Source organism: Corvus brachyrhynchos, unplaced genomic scaffold, assembly GCF_000691975.1.
Source record: "Corvus brachyrhynchos isolate BGI_N302 unplaced genomic scaffold, ASM69197v1 scaffold26, whole genome shotgun sequence".
Taxonomy (NCBI): Eukaryota; Metazoa; Chordata; class Aves; order Passeriformes; family Corvidae; genus Corvus; species Corvus brachyrhynchos.
This window is the reverse complement of record NW_008239324.1, coordinates 13,658,871-13,673,776: the sequence shown is the minus strand read 5'-3', so window position 1 is coordinate 13,673,776 and position 14,906 is coordinate 13,658,871. Positions and strand designations below refer to the sequence as shown.

The window sequence follows — 14,906 nt, the reverse complement described above, 5'->3', positions numbered from 1 at the left end:
ATTTACCCACAAGAGGACAGGAAATCTGTGAGCAATCTGCTTGAGCAGAGGGCAGGGCTGGGAAGGAGAGGCTGAGGAGTGGAATGCTGCACCATGGGCTGTGTACTGAGTGGGTATTTCCCACTCGGGACTGTGTGTGCAATGACTGACAGCAGAAGTACCTTCTGCTGGCACTGCAGAGTGGTGTGGCTGCACTTCGGTTTGATATATGGATAGCTAAATCAGTATGATTAGACTGTGCAAATTAAATTGGTATAACATCATACAAGCATTGCCTGGAGAAGAAAGAATTTGATTTTCAGAAATGCTGGATACTTGCGAAGTTCAGCTGCCTATGGATTGCTTAGAAAAAAATGAATCTTTGGTGTGGAGCATTTGTATAGCCAATGACAAAGAACTGGTTTTTTAGGTAAAGGACAAGGAAAGAGACAATTTATAAGAAATTATGAGAAGTAGAGCAAAAAAAATCTTAATATTTAGACTCAAGCAAATTCTATGAAATAGCTGCCATGTTGTGTTCTTATTCTAATACCCAGAGTAAAATCCACTTTATCAAAGTAGTTGTGGCATTTTTGTACAAGTGTTTGAATGAACATGTAGGAAATTTATATTATCTTAGGAAACTTGTCGCTCTAAAGTCACTGCTTGACATTCAGTTATTTTCAGTTTACTGTCACATACAAAATTATTCTGAGAGCCGCCATTCATTTTCTAGAGTATTACAAAGAGCACTATTTGTACTCCTTACTAAAAACCTTCAAGGAAAGAAAAAGTACAAGTACTTACTTTCCCCCAGAAATCGGCTCTCTAGGCTGCAGTTAACAAACTAACATTTTTATATACCATCAACTTCTGCAAAATCATAGTTTCCATTAAAAGTATCTAGGGGTTTTTGTTTGCCTGTGCTTTTGGTATGGAAATGTTTCAGATTACGCTTAGGTCATCAAGGTAAAAGGTACAGAATTACCTTGTTTAAAATTAATTAATGAATTGTTAACTCTGAAACCTAATGGTGATATTAAACGGACACTATTCTTTTTATGTCATATCATGTCCTTTTTGCAGAATCATCCAAGTACTTCAGTATCTGTTCTTTAATAATGCATCTCAGTCTCCAGGAGCTGTGAAAGACAAATGTCTTCCTTGTCTTCAGAAATTCAGTGAAACTAAACCTTTTCTTGAGAGCTTTTTGGGAACCCCCTTTTTACATGGCCTGAGTAGATGACCACCTTTTTCAGGACAACATAAGCTGAAAATAATATGGATTTCAGCAAATAATAGCAGAATATACTGCCTATTTTATGCCTATTTTATTCTTTTATGCTTATTTTATTCTTTTATGCCTATTTTATTCTTTCCTTTTAGGGCTGTGTTTAATGAAGTTTGGCAATCTTTCAGATTTACTATGCTTTCATTACTGAATATATTAGTAGCCCATAAAGAATCTTTTCTATGCCCAAAAGACATTGAATACAAGCAAAGGAGTAGTAGTAGAAGTGCCTTTACTGATAGATGACATGAACTCTACCTGCTCTAAATACAAGTGGAAACCTGGGCTGTTGAAAGAGTCTGGTCAGTGATAGGAAGCAGCTTTAGGTCACTGAGCTCAAAATGTGCTCTATGTTCAATCTTGGTGGCTGTAGAAAGCATAGAGAGGGACTCTAGAAGACATCTTAGATATACACAGAGAGAAATGACGTGTTAATTTACCAAATCATTTAATTTCAAAGAAACAATCCATCTGTACAACTCAGAAAACCCCCAAACATACACAGAATGTTTATGGATTTTGCTTTAGTTAAAATAGTAACAAAAGTGATGAATGTGTAAAAAAAGTTAAACTCAGTTGCAACAGCACTGGAAGTAAAGCTAAGGAAAGAAATGGGCAAGCAGAAGGTGTTGGATCACTCATGGCTTGGTTGTACATTCCTTCGTGAGTGGCATAAAACAGCTTTTTAAATTTTGTTTTTGGTTGCATATGGTATAAAGTATCCTCTTGAGCTGGTGAGGACTGTTAGAATCAGGCACTGATGTACAGCCCAGGGAGAAGAGGGAGAGTCGTTCCCTTCCTGTGTTCATGCCTGACCTTGTATTCTCTGCACTGCTGGTAGGCAGTTCTGAGAGCTGCCAGTAGTGTTGATGACTTCACTGAGCTGGACGGGGGGGAAGAAATACAGCACTGAGCTCTTCTGCTGCCTTTTTACTCTTGACACACCCCATATGCTGAGATGGTGGGTGGCAGTGGGAGAGCTGGCACGTTAGCAGCAGTGTGCTCCCTGTGCCAGGGGAGTAATCTGTTGGCTGGTTAAATCTCATTTCTGATTCATCTCTACTTCCTGAGTAGCACTAAGAGGCGAGATCCTCACAGAAAATCCAGCTCTTGGAGTGTGTGATAGTGCAGTCTAGAGGAGACTCTGAAGCTTGTGCCTTGAAGCGCCCTTTTGAATACTGATTTTAATATACTTAGAAATAACCCCCAAACTCCAGTCTTTCTAGAATTGCAGTGCAGTAGTAATTTTTAGGGAAATAATAGAGCTGTTTGCCCTTGTTAGGTTTTTAGATATGCACATGCATGGGAAAACTCACTACACCAGAAGATTCAAGTAGGCAAATCAAAGCAGAAACAAAAAAACTTATTTTCTCTGTTAATAACATTGCTTGTTAAACAGAAGTTGGCATAGAATCCCGGTGTGAAATTGCCAAGAAAAGATTGTTAATTTGGCATAAGCTTTAAGTTGTCTCATTCAGTATCACATGAAAATGAATAGAATTATACGTGTGTTTGTACTGTGCACTGCTAGTGAAAAGGAGGATTTGCAACACAAGGAAAATAGGTGTGCACTGTCAGGGGGAGTTCATGTTCGTTTGACAGCCCCAGGACTTGGCAAACAAGTGCAGCAAAGTTGGAGGCAAGCAGCAGAGAAAACATCCTGCAATATTTTGCTGGAAGAAGCAAAATAGAGCAGAATCAATCATCTTTTCAATGAGAGTTTGAGGTGACTTGGGCCCTGCTCTCAGCTCTGCAGAGGACTTGTGCACCTTCCTCTACTACATGCAGAAGGCTATCCTTCCAGCAGGATTGGTACAGGGCTCCTCTTTTACTGCTGAATATCTGCTGGGGCTGATGTTCCCTCTGTGGGGTTACAGAGGCTGCTGTAAAGGGAGTGGTCCTCATTGCCTTGGGGCAATCATGTCTCTTCCTCATGCATCAAACTTTTATTGTCAACTTTAACAGTCAGCCCAAAAAAGCTGCAAAAACTGGGGAAAGGGTGGGAAACACCCTTCAACAGAAGAGTTATTAATTGACTTTTTGCCTTATGGTAGTGCTGTAAGTATCTAGAAGTATTTGGTCTTACTTTTATCATCTAATATCTAAATTTTCCTTTCTTTGTGTTTGTCTGTGGATGAAACAGAACCCCACTGTCAATAGTGTAAAGTTTCTGCTCAATTCATCTTGAATATGTACAAGGCTGGTTCTTTAAACCTACCTTTTATGTGAGGGGTCAAGCCAGAGTAATACCAGATAACCCATGGAATAAAATCCGGATTCCACTGAAATCAGTTTGATTTTTCACTTTTGGATTTGTTTGGACTAGGATTTTAACTGGTTAGCTGGAGGTAAGATGTATCTTGTAATGGATTCCTGGTGCTGAAACATCTTTCTTCACACCTGGAATAAGACTGCTGATAGCATAGGAATTTGCAGCAGCATACAAGGGATGGCAAAAATAAAAGCTATCCAGATTAAAATAATACTAATAAAAGGATTGCCTTGCTCATCTCCTGTATTGTTCCTGATGTGACAGGACGTCTTCAGTCTGCAGAGCAGTGAAGCAGTTCTGCAAGGGCACCTCTGGCTTTGGGGGAAGTCTCTTCCTCCTGCAGGTCCTTGCTGTTGGAAGCTTCCATTCTCCTGCATTATTGGCCCCCCCTTCCACGCCTTCTGTGTGTGCTGGTGGAGGAGGTTTTGGCTGTGGGCTGGGCATCCGCTGCAGGCTGTGCTTGGAATGAGCTAATTCCTCCTCAGCCTCTCGGATGCTGTACAGCCTTCTCACCACCTCCTGCAGCTCAGCCACCTGCTGCAGGGCCCTTCCCCAGGCTCGCCTTCTGCAGACAGAGGTCCAGGCTCCTCCTGCAGCCTCTTCTTTCAACATTCCACTGGGAGCATTGGCCACTGCCAGAGTCGATGGTGCTCTTAAATGTTACTGCACTTAAATGATTCTTAGTTCACAATCAAACACATTAATTTAAAAATTAAAATCCTCCATTGGTAATGAAGTGGAGCAGCTGCAGAAATTTTTTTGTCATGTGTGACAACCACTGGTGGAGAAAGCAGAGAGGAGAACTGGAAATGATAGTCTCCTAAATGACTCCAAAAGGATTTATTAAACAATGTCAGAGCTAGAAAGTTGTAAGGGTTGTAAGAGTTGTGATTTTGTATAAGAGGTAAATTCTGTTGGTGTAAGAGTTGTTGACTTTTTCTTAAGTTTTTGAAATGTGAGGATACGGAAGTCTTGTTTTGAGTAAAGAGAAATCAACAGCTTGTACCAAAAGTGTTCTGAAGATATAAGTAAGTCCTAAGTAATTTTGTTTAATATTTAAATCATTTTTGAGGGGAGAAGCAGTACAGCAAAGGCAGAAGGTATCTTTGAACCTAATTTTGTGTTAGAAATGCTTTTGGTACCTTTTTGCAGACTGGTCTGTGTAGCACCCAGGCTAGAAATACAAAGTGAGATAATAGAATTGTTTAGGAGAGTCTTGTGCTTGCCTTTCTGCTCCTCAGTGGATGTGTGTGGGTTTGGCTGAGATTCCCTTTCTGCTTTGTTTTGTTCATTACCTTGTTCTGTGCTGCACAGAGTGAGAGCAGTGAGTTATCAGGCGTGGGACTGAAGGGGAAGATGAAGATAGCCTTCTTGTCCCACAAGAAGTGGGAGGTGAAGCAGCAAAGACAGGAAGACTGATTCAGGAAGATAACACAGTATCTTACAACGTGGGGGACTAGAGAGCTCCTTAGAGGTAAAAGAACTGACAAAATTTCACAGCAGGCACTAGTGGGAGATGAGACTCCAAGGGGAAACATCATGCCATGAGAGAAACAAGCTTTCATTGATCACAACGTGCCAGGATGTCTCCATGATAGCCTTGTCTAGGAAACCATTAACTGGTGAGGAGGAATACGATATCTGACAACTTTTTGTTTTGTTTTAAGAGGTACACATTAAAAATACATCTAACGTATGGGACACAAAGAATCTAAATAATGTTATTAAACTTCTGGTAGATGTGAATCTCCAGGGATGTTTACATATGCTTTTGAAGAAAACTGAAAAACATTAGATTTTGCATTTCCAGGCTTAATTCATCATTTTATTTTGTTCTGATTAAAGAAATCTATGCAGAATTATTAAGTTGCTCAAAATAAGCCCAAAATAGAGGACTGAGTTTTATAAACATTTTACATATTTGTGTTTAATTTGTTGAAAATAGGATAAAATCTGCTCTCATTTGGCATCCTGAATACAAATATTAGGAACCCAATCCCCTGATGCAGTATAATTTTTAACAGTACAATTTAAGTCTTCCAAAAGATATTGTGCACACTTTTATTTTACAATAAGGTGTTTTTTTTTTTTGTATAGAAAAATAATTCATGTGTTTGTCTTTGTACCTTATGAACTGAACTGCTGTGTGTTGGTTTCTTTGCACATCTGCCTTCACTGCAGAAGAAAAAGAAAATGAAGTTCCACTAACAGTGTTTGATTTGGAAATACATTTATTTAGCTGGCTCAAAAAATTAGGTTAGGAGATGAGTGCATGGAGGGTCTTTTACCTCTAAAATATAAACCTTCTATCTCCCAGTGCAGGAGTGTTAAGTGCAGAGCTTTTAAGTTGAGAAAATATGCAGTTCATGTGAAAGGTTTGATAGCACTATATACCCACCAAAAGCTTAAATGTGCCTGACTGGTTTTATGGAGGACAGTAAATTAGTCTTTGCTTTACCTCTGACAGGTGAGAAGCAGTTCTTGCATGACCGGTGGCTCTCACCACACGTCGGTACCACACAGGTGAAGCTTTCCCTTTCAAAATGATGACTGGTAAGAAAAACAAGATGTCTTTGCTGGTTATAAATTTAACTCTTCTATGATTAGTCTGGGCCAATTAGGACACCCCTGGGGTTCAGACTATGGCTCAAGTACAAGCTTGAAAGCCTGATTAGCTGAGGTCTCTTGATACTTGTTCTTGGTAGTAAATGCTGGCACATATAGTATTGATTTTCATTTAGATATCTTAATGTTTCCAGACAATCCTAGCAGATGTGGGCTGAACTCAGATCTACGAGAGTGCTGGACTGCAATCTGCAAGCATTTTTCTTGCCATTTTGTTTCATTTTTCCTAAACTTAACTGATTTGAAATCAGGAGATATAAATGAAAAATGCAGAGTTTGCCTATCAATCATGGCATGTACAAACATTGCTACTGCCCTTTTCTAACATCCTATTACCACTGGGTAGTTGGCTAGTCAAACAGGAATAAAAATTACACTGCAAACATCATAAGTTAGGCTTGATTTGTTGAGCAAGAAGCCTGACAATTCTGTAAGAGTTATATACCTCAGCCTCGCTGAAAATCAGCCTTGTTATGGCTCTGGTACGTCTATAAAGATTGTTCATTTCATATAAAACAGCTACCTGCACTGAAAGGCCTGAAAGGAAGAATGATGCTGGTTATAAATATAGAGGAAAATCTATTTGTCTGCCCCTTCGTGCTGTTAGCAAGTCACACGACGCAGCCCGGCCATGGTTCCTCGGCAGCAGGGGGAGTTTGCCATGGCCACCTTTCGCTTTCATCTTCTGGCCTGGGCTGAAGCACATCATCTCTCTTTGTCATATGAGATAAAGCAATGAAGTGTGACCAGTGCCACTGCATTGCACTCTGCCCACCAGGAGCACGTTAATGATAATGAAAAACTATACTGCACTGCATTTAAACTAAATGTGAGCGTAAGGCTGTCTGTCGGCAGACTGGTGGAACAGTTAATGTCATAAAAGATAAATAGAAATTATTAGAATTGGCTTGGAAGGGATTTTTTATAGAGCAGGGTTGTATTCCTTTAAAGTTATACATTATCAGACTGTTAAATCTAATTTCAGACTACTGGGTAATTAAAATGATTAACATTATTTACTCATATAGTTCAATTCATTAAGGTTTTAAACACCCTTTACACACTATTTATGTTGAAAATAGAGAAATAATGTGTTAAAATGTCTTGGACCATTAATCATTCAAATTTGCTGTATAACTACTTTCTCAAAACCTTAGCACCACAGTGAATATTTACAAACCTCAGAGGCATTTTGAAAGGATGAGCAAAATCAAATTCCACCCACCTCTGATATGTCCAACAGACCTTCGGTAGTTTCCAGGTCTATTGTGTTTGCAAGAAAAATCAGGCAGAAACATCCTAAGGTTGTCTTAAAAGTTATTCTCCCCAGGGCCTTGTACAAGTCTTGGCTGTGTTCATCTGGGGGCTTGCTCCCCTTTTGATATGTGAAGGGAGCAGCATGGATGCTGTTACTGAAGCTAAGAGGAGCTCCATGGATAAAGTCTTGTGTACTGAAATGGAAATATACTCTGAGTCTGGCACTTAGTTTTCAAGTGTGTCAGATGGAATTTCTTATTATCTACTGACAAACCAGTTTATTAGATGGATATAAGAAGAGATCTTCAGGCTAGTAAATGCTGCCATTAGTCAGAGGTGAAACACCCACTTCCCTTCTGTGTTGGCATTTATAACAACCTCTGAAATACTGTGGGAAAAGTCATGAAAGTCAGTATACAGTATGTGACAAGACAATTACAAACTGCATATTGATGCTGGTCTTTTGAAAAGATTGTCTACGGGCTTTTTTTAGTGCTTTGAAACACCAGGGGTTGGTATGTTATCTTGTTTGTTTTTATTCCTGTGCCCACTGAAAATAGCTTTTTGAAAGAAATGCTGTAAAATGTAGGGGGCTGTTGGATATAGTCTAGACTGGGGTCCCATGTTCTGGGAAGGCAGATTATTGTGTCTGCCTGTCCCTGGAAACACTGGAGGACCATGGAGTGGCTCATAGTGCACCAGGGAGGGATCTCAGTCCTTGCCTGTTGGAGGTTCTGAGGTGCATATGTGGCTGCAGGAAGCTGCTGAGTCACGGAATGTCCTGTTCTCCAGAGGCCAGATCTGCTGAACAAGTGTGGTCATTACTCTTTTGTGGCACCAGTAGTAAGAGGAAGAGGTAGTTTTAATTAGCCTCTTTGAAATCACCCAAGGACTCGGCTGATGTGTCAGAAATGTAGATGGTATTAAACACGATGACACAGCTGTATTTTCCCAGCTGGCAGCATGACCCCAGCACCAATGCTGTATTTAGTATCCAGGGTCTCCCACTCTGAGAATATCCAGCACTATTCAGACTCCTCCTGCATGCTATTTCAGGAGTCACGTGCTCTGGGTAGACAGTGCAGAAGTGGCTTCCTAATTTAGATGTTCGGTATTAGGCTCAGTCATCTTAACACATTTACTAAGGAGCTCTGCCTTCTAAGATATTCATTTACCAGGATGCCCAGATGCAGTTAGAGACAAGTGCAGCAATCCCAGGATCATTAGTGAATGGTGTACTGACAACAAAGGTATGTCCAGTCAAGTGGATCATCTACCATCTCCTTGGAGAGGAGAGGGTCAGTGAACTGTTGAGGATCCACACGAGTCTCCTGGAAGAAACCCTTTTTTACCTCTTGGATTAGCCACTTTCTCCCTTCATTCCATCACTCTTAGGCTCTGTGTAAAGTTGCCTGACATAGGGAGGGGCTCACTATGCAGCCTCAGACCATGGTGTTTTCTAGGGCCATGTCTTGTATCTGATGCAGTTCTAGCTCTAGAAAATAAAGGCAGCTGTCAGCCTGTACCAGTGAGGATGTTTCTAATGTTATTCATCATTCATTTCAAGAGTAACATGAGCATAGCCTTTCCCTTGAGAGACTGACAGCTGTTATCATCTCAGCAATACTCTAAGCTTTTGCTGACTTTAGGGAACAGAAATCCCAGGGTTACTCCTGAATTTCATGTCAGTCCAGCCCACCAAAATGGCACACACAGGTACTGTACCACTGCAGAATAAGGATCATAATTAGCAGCTCCTCCTGTGAATATTAAGAATATACTTCTTTTAAGCAATTAATTTTCTTAAGTTTTTCCTACCCAAGTCCAGATGGAGGGAGGCAAGGTGGAGAGTAGCCCCTTTAACTTGGACTGAGATGTCTACCTGTGTTTTTGGTGCTCTCTGCTATGTCCTGTGTGTCTGTCTTACTCAGAAGCCTGGGACTTTGGCATATTTGTGATCTCTGACATCACTGTGATAGTCATGACTTCTGCCTCCTCTTCCTAAACTTGTAAATTTGGATGGCAGAAGGTGGGATAAGGAAGGGAATCCAGAGGACTGAAAGGTGCTTCCCTATTCACAGTAGTAAATTTTCCTGTTGCACTGGGTTTATAAACCAGAAATTTATCCATCCTTTTGATGTGTGACAGAGTTTTGGCCTTCAAGTTAATCTGGCTGTGTTTGGTCACAAAGTATTAGGATTGATGCTGGTGCCCCCAGTACCTTTGCCCGAGCCGAGCTCTCCTGGGCATTGTTGGACTTGTTTCCCCACGGGGCTGCAGATGAGTTCTGCCCAAAGGATCAGTCAGAAGAATATGCTGAGCTGAAAATATAACCCCAGAATACCACAAACCCTCACAGATATCAGTGAAATACAGAATAAAAAATTTAATCTGGGTCTCTGCCTTTTCTATTTTGCTAATAATTAGAAATATATAACATGGGAATGACTTTTATTGTTGGTATATCTGGGAAATTATTTTTCCTTTGAGTTTTTTTAGACTTCTTATACCGCCCATTGATTTTGATTATTTACTGTTTGACAAGGGGAACACAGGCAGCCCATGCTGTGCGAAAGATCAGAGGTGCCTTCATTCCTCAAGGCTATTGCCTTCTTTAATTCTTCAGTGTAGGATCAGCAAACTGATTGCATTTTCTTCTGTTTGACACTTTATATTTCACATTTCTTCATCAAACTATGGTAACATGCTCTCTTTTAGAGCAAGCTGCTCCGAGGACATAGCCTTTTTGTCTTGGCCATTATTATAACTCTTTGGTGACTTGTAACAGTGACTTTCAGCCACTGTCTTGATTCATCGTCTTTCTGTTAAACTGGATGGAGTTGAGTATCTTGTTAATCCACTTTTTGTGCTTTTCTTTTATTGGTGTTATATGTATTTCATATTTAATCATTGCATGATGTGGCTTGAGGGCAGTTGTTCTTTGATATTTATTTTTTCCTAACCAGGATAGTCTTACAGGCCTAAGGGGAGATTTTTGAGCTGCAAACACTGTATGCCAAATCTGGTAGTAAAAAGCACAGTACAAATATTTGCAAATAGAAACAAATAAATGTACACTCTATTTGGGCTTGTAGTTATGTGTGTGTGTTTTTGAGAAACAGCTCCTTGGACAGATATGTTTTACAGTGGTGGGAAAGAAGCCAAAGGGATAGGAGCGTTTAGAGTCTTGCTACTTTCTGAGTGATCCACTTTCTATTGGCAAATAATTAATGTAAGTATCTGAAATAGAAAAAACAGAAGTTCTGTCAAACCTGACTTCAGGTTATGGTTCCAAATATTTTGATCAAATAAGCTTCTCTCTCCTTTTCGGTATTGTAAGATAGGCAATGTAGTACATATTTCCAGTGACTAATGTTTGTGCTGTGAGTCCCTGTAAATGAAAACTTGGGTGATGTTAGATCAAAGTCTACAGTAATTTCATAATTTCTTTAAGAAATTGTTTTCATCTCTAGTTGGCATCAGTCTAAATGAATCAGTAAAATGGGATGATCTCAGCTCATATAAATAATAGCAGCCCTCTCCTGTTAGAAATGTCTTTCTTCTGAAAAAGCCAGTTGTCCCACATTAATGCATTTCTAATCAAAAACACTAAGCCCCATATGGTATTTTTTAACACATTTGAGAACCCTGGTTAAGGCAGAGCTCTAAATGTACTGGAAACCAAAGTACATTGTTTTTCAGCACTCAAGAGAATGTGCAAAAAGTAGACCCTTGTATTTCTGTCTTACCCTGCTCATTAGTTTTACAATTCTGGGTCTCATTCTCTTTCGTATTCCTCTTTCTCTGTTTTTTTTTTTTGTGTGTGAAATGACCTTCATGTTACCATATAGCAGGGTTCATCCTCTCTCTCCCTCTTAAACATAATGAACATGAGGAAAGCTCTCTGAGACATGAACAAAAACCAGGAGGGGACATCTCAGAATACGAGGGGATGGTGAGGAAAGAGGTCCACAATACTTCAAACTAGCAAAGTATTAGAGCTTAAGATAGAGCTTGCCTGTAGAAATGCTGCTCAAAAAGATTTTGCCCACATTTTTGTGAAAAAAAATCTAATAAGATACTTTGGGATTAAAATATATTTGTGTTTTTGCTTATCCTTTAAACGGCATCTATTTCCTCTGTCATCATTAATTGCCAAAATTTCATATTGTGACACATAAGGTAGAAAATAAGCATGAGTTACTAGAGTCAATATTGTATATTAGCTAAAATTTCTCATGCTGTGGAGGCCCTTCAAGATATATATGCATCCAAAAATACCCCTACATTTCAGGTTTAATTCTGTAATTTTACTGGTTTAAAGCAGGTCTTTTAGCACCAATTAAAAGTGTTACCATGGTGTTTTCTAAAATTTGCTGGTTTTCAGCACAGAATCCTATCAGAAGGTTGGTGAAAAGGTCAGCCCAAAGCAGGTCAGCTGTGTGGGGCTGCCCAGGACCACAGCCTGTTCAGTTTTGCAGTTTCAAGGATGGAGCCTTGCTGGGTCCTTGGGTCAGTATTTGACCACCCTCTTGTTAAGTAAGCAAACAATTTAGTGAAGTTTTCCTGTGTTCCAGGCATGTGGAAACCTGTGTCCAGACTTTCCGTGTAAAAGTGGAATGAAAAACACTCAGTACCTTCGCTCCCTCTTTGTCACTGAATCTCCTGTGCTGGTTGATCTGCGGGCCCACACTTTTTTCAAACCTCCTTTTGTTGATCTTGTGCTTAAGTAAACCCTTCCTGTCCTTCCTAATATCCCTCACTAGTTTCAGTTTGATTTCTGTAATCCAACCTTGCATTTTGAGCAATATGTTTGCTTGGTAGCACATTCCCACTGTCACCTTCTGTGTGTGTCCTTTCCATATCAGCAGAAGTTCCCTGTTCTTGCATGGTGGCCTTCAGACACACATGCTCAAATTCCTGCCTTTTGGAATGGGCTGCTTCTAGCTTTAAGGAGGTTTTGTGCCACAAAAAAAAAAAATCCCCAAGAAGGGGGGAAAAAATAGTTTTTAGTTCTGGTAATTGCAAGGTAAGCAAATATATTTCTGTGTGTATACTAGGAAACAAAACTGCCCTTAATGGCAAATTTGGCAACAGAAGGAGGAATGATAGGGAATGGGGAGTGGTAATGAAAGGGTTTAATTTCAGCATGCACAATTCAGAGCTTGAGGAAAAGTCAGATAAAATTCTGTCTTAACAACCTATAGTTCAACTATTCTTCCTAGCAGAAATAGGCCTTGTGCAGAGTGATGGTCTGGCTGACAAACAGGCCTGTGTCACTTCATTATACTGAACATCATCTGCTTCAGAGTTTTTACATTCATTTTTAAAAAGTAGAATGTAAAGAAAAATTAATTACTGGCCACTACACAGTGCTTTTTGATGGAATGATCAATTTACGGGGAGGATAGAGCTTGCCCTCTCTCTGGGTGTGCATGAGTTTTAAACAGGCTAAAGCATGCAGGATGGAAAAAGACCTTATCAGAGGCACACTTAGAAAGAAGTAACTATCTGAAATTATTGTTCAGCACACCTGGAGTCTCTTTCAAGCCATGTGAGGCCACTTCCCGCAGTGTCAGCACCAAATGGTTATTCCAGGAGGGTAAGAGAAGCTAGAAATTTAGTTAGCAGAAGGAAAACCAGGCATGCCAATGTGCTTCCTCCAGTTAACTTAAATTGCCCCTGCGACCCTGCAGCGCTTTACACTGATGTTCTGCTGTAACATTACTTGAATGACATTTTGTCATTTGCTGAATGTTAACCTGCAGAAACGCTATCTTTGCTCCTTTACTTTGAGACAGGATGACATGCGCTGCAGCCCCCAGTTGTTGGGGGGTAATTTTATGCTCCTTTCCTGACAGACAGGATTCCAATAGCACCATATGTCAAAAACTCCAACCCATTCCAGTCATGTACCCACACCGTCCAGCTGTCACAGCTATAATTATTGAAACTAAAGCCCAGAGAAGTTTCTAGTTTTGGAAATGCTCTAGTCTCCTTAGATCTTTACTACTGATGTTATAGCTGATTAGGACCCTGCCAGCCTTCTGTTGGTCTCTTGAAAACTGCTGTAATTCCCATTCATCATGGAAGCTAACCAGCTGCTCCAGAGCCATCCCCTCAAATGTGTTGCTTGATGTTGTACTTTGCTGTTGTCCTGACCTTGATACTTTGGATGTTCAAACAAAGGCTCCTTATTTTGTTGAAGGTGGTCCAAAAGGAGCCAGTTAACTAGATTCTGCACAGAAAAATGGAAGCATTTTTTGTTTTTACCTGGTGTTGCTGTAAAGACTGATCCTAATCCACGCTCTGTTCTTGGTCATCCTGCCACAGCTTCCTGGCCATTGCAGATGGGGGAGGGAGAGGCAGAGACCCCTGGAATGCTCTCCTGTTGGGCTGACACTGAGCTTTTGGTAGGAACATCTGTCTTGTCTCTTAGCAGACATGAAAGGGGCTTCTGTAATCAGGGTTTTGAGCCTTTACAGCCACTTTTGTCACTTTTAACCAGATGTAATGAAATTCAACATCTTTTGATTCTATTTGAAACTTTGGTCTGAGTAGAGAGTTCAGCTATTGGCTTTTTCTATTAAAATCTTAAAGCTGAAAGCTTTATGATCTTGAGGTGTTTGTATGTTTTAGGCTTTTTTGACAGCCTTTGCATTCATATCTCTTGCAGTGCAGATATGTGTAGTACATAAAGTAGCACCTTTTTAGATTGCATTTTCACACCATAGTCTTTATTTTTTTATTTTTTTTGGCCTCCAGGAATCAGCCCCCTTGTACCTGTTGCAGTAGCTTCACTGACAGTGTTAGTTACACTTTTCTGGTTTGTTCATTCACTTAGAAGGCATTTTTTATTCTAAATATATGAAAGCTTTTATATTTAAATAAGAAGCACTTAAATTAGCTGGCTTATATTTTGATCAAATAGCAATTTGTAATCTATTGCCTGGACTCCAATATGCTGCTCTCAACCTGGATTTTCTAAACTCTTTTGAGATGCAAGGTAAGAAAATGTCAATATCTTTAAAGAAGAAATGTTTTATGGATGAAGAGAGATTTTTAAAATGTGAAAAGAAAGACTGATTTGGAATTCTTCAACTGGAACAACTGACTAATTTGGTGAAGAAAATGAGAGAGAAATTTGCTAAACATATTCTTTAGCAACTTTCTTCTAATAATGAAGAAGCTATTCCAACACAAACCATCACACACGCACACACAAAAAAGGGAATTTGATATTGCTGCTGAGAAAGCTCAGGATGACTTTGTCTATTGGAAGAAGATCAAGTGTGTTGTCATGCAGATCACTGGCTCCCTTTTACAAGCAGCAAGGATGGTGTAGATTTAAAAGACAGACCAGATTTTTCAGAACACGCATAAGAAATTATCCCAAGTGGAAAATAAACTGTGCCTAATTTATGGTTAATTCATAGTTTTAGATTTTATTTTAATGGCCTGATTAGGAAAGAACTAAAAGAT

At 39.8% G+C, this 14,906-nt stretch overlaps 1 long non-coding RNA gene across 4 annotated transcripts in view; it reads left to right on the top strand.

The window, feature by feature from the left end:
* The window catches only part of LOC108448368, a 132,865-nt gene that overhangs the window by 6,315 nt on the left and 111,644 nt on the right, over nt 1–14,906 (top strand). For 3 of the 4 annotated variants that reach the window (XR_001864269.1, XR_001864267.1, XR_001864266.1), the window contains exons 1-2: nt 4,874–5,016; nt 6,010–6,095. This is a non-coding gene — a long non-coding RNA (uncharacterized LOC108448368). Of the gene's footprint in view, nt 1–4,873; nt 5,017–6,009; nt 6,096–14,906 lie in introns of those variants that run through there. The other variant, XR_001864268.1, reaches the window with a different exon arrangement.